Source organism: Protopterus annectens, chromosome 1.part1 (genome assembly GCF_019279795.1).
Source record: "Protopterus annectens isolate FY-2018-M chromosome 1.part1, PAN1.0, whole genome shotgun sequence".
Lineage (NCBI taxonomy): Eukaryota > Metazoa > Chordata > Ceratodontiformes > Protopteridae > Protopterus > Protopterus annectens.
The window spans coordinates 333,277,420-333,278,712 of NC_056726.1; the positions used below are offsets into that span (position 1 = coordinate 333,277,420).

General features: G+C 43.9%; 1 pseudogene; it reads left to right on the plus strand.

Annotated features, from left to right (window-relative positions):
* Positions 1–788, plus strand: part of LOC122814473 — a 19,468-nt pseudogene extending 18,680 nt beyond the window's left edge.
* Positions 789–1,293: the final 505 nt, after the last annotated feature.

A 1,293-nucleotide genomic window follows, 5' to 3' on the forward strand; every position in this document is an offset into this window, starting at 1 on the left:
TCAGTGATGTTCTTGTGATATAGATAACAGGTGCAGAATAGCGATGGTGACCCTTTCAGTGATGGTCTTGTGATATAGATAACAGGTGCAGAATAGCGATGGTGACCCTTTCAGTGATGCTTTTGTGATATAGATAACAGGTGCAGAATAGCGATGGTGACCCTTTCAGTGATGCTCTTGTGATATAGATAACAGGTGCAGAACAGCGATGGTGACCCTTTCAGTGATGCTCTTGTGATATAGATAACAGGTGCAGAATAGCGATGGTGACCCTTTCAGTGATGCTCTTGTGATATAGATAACAGGTGCAGAATAGCGATGGTGACCCTTTCAGTGATGCTCTTGTGATATAGATAACAGGTGCAGAATAGTGATGGTGACCCTTTCAGTGATGCTCTTGTGATATAGATATGGAAGAGAGAGGGAACCGGGACAGCTACTGGTCAGAAGCAGACCGCCAGGTTATGGCCCCCTGTCTTGGCCTGATTAAGGCATCCAAGGCATGCTTGAAAAAGGTCTTTGAAGTAGTGAAGATGGAAAGGTCAGTGAACAAGAATATATTGCCCAGCTGGATGACTTGGCAGACTGCTCCAGTGAAATCAGTCCAAGGCAGCTAAAGTTGCTTCTGTTTTGAAGAAAATGTTGGATAGAGTAGGGATGAGCCACGTGTGTCCTGATTCTGAAAACAGCTGGGTACAGTTTCTAAACAGAGCAGTTGATCATAATATGGACAAAGTGAAGGAGTTAACCGCAGCCTCTGCTTAGTTTCTGTATTATCCTTTCATGCAGAAGAGAATCAGGAGCTCTTGGAACAAATATCTGTACAGAGCTGAGGCTGAACATCCATGATGTGACTATACATCTGTGAGTTAAACATGTTTAAAATGGAGGGAGGTCAATAGTGTGGGAAGAAATAGCCAGGGAATTGTTATGGCGAGGCTTGTATAGGCCCTAGGGCCGATAGCGTAGTACCAACCTATGAACCTACGAACACACACTCACACACACACACGCACACACGCTCACACACACACACACACACACACACACACACACACACACACACACACACACACACTTCATAAATACTTAAAATACTTCGTTTTTGCAAGCCTAAGAACTTCCCTGTCTGTAAAGTATAGCCATCCTGATTGCAGGAAACTGTGGTACCAGAATATAATTGACTTACTATGGTCATCATAATGTCAATGTTATGCTTAGACAGGGACAAGTGAACTTTCAAAGACTGGTTGTAACTGCCCACCGTCTGATGCTTTGTGCAAGCCTAGAGCA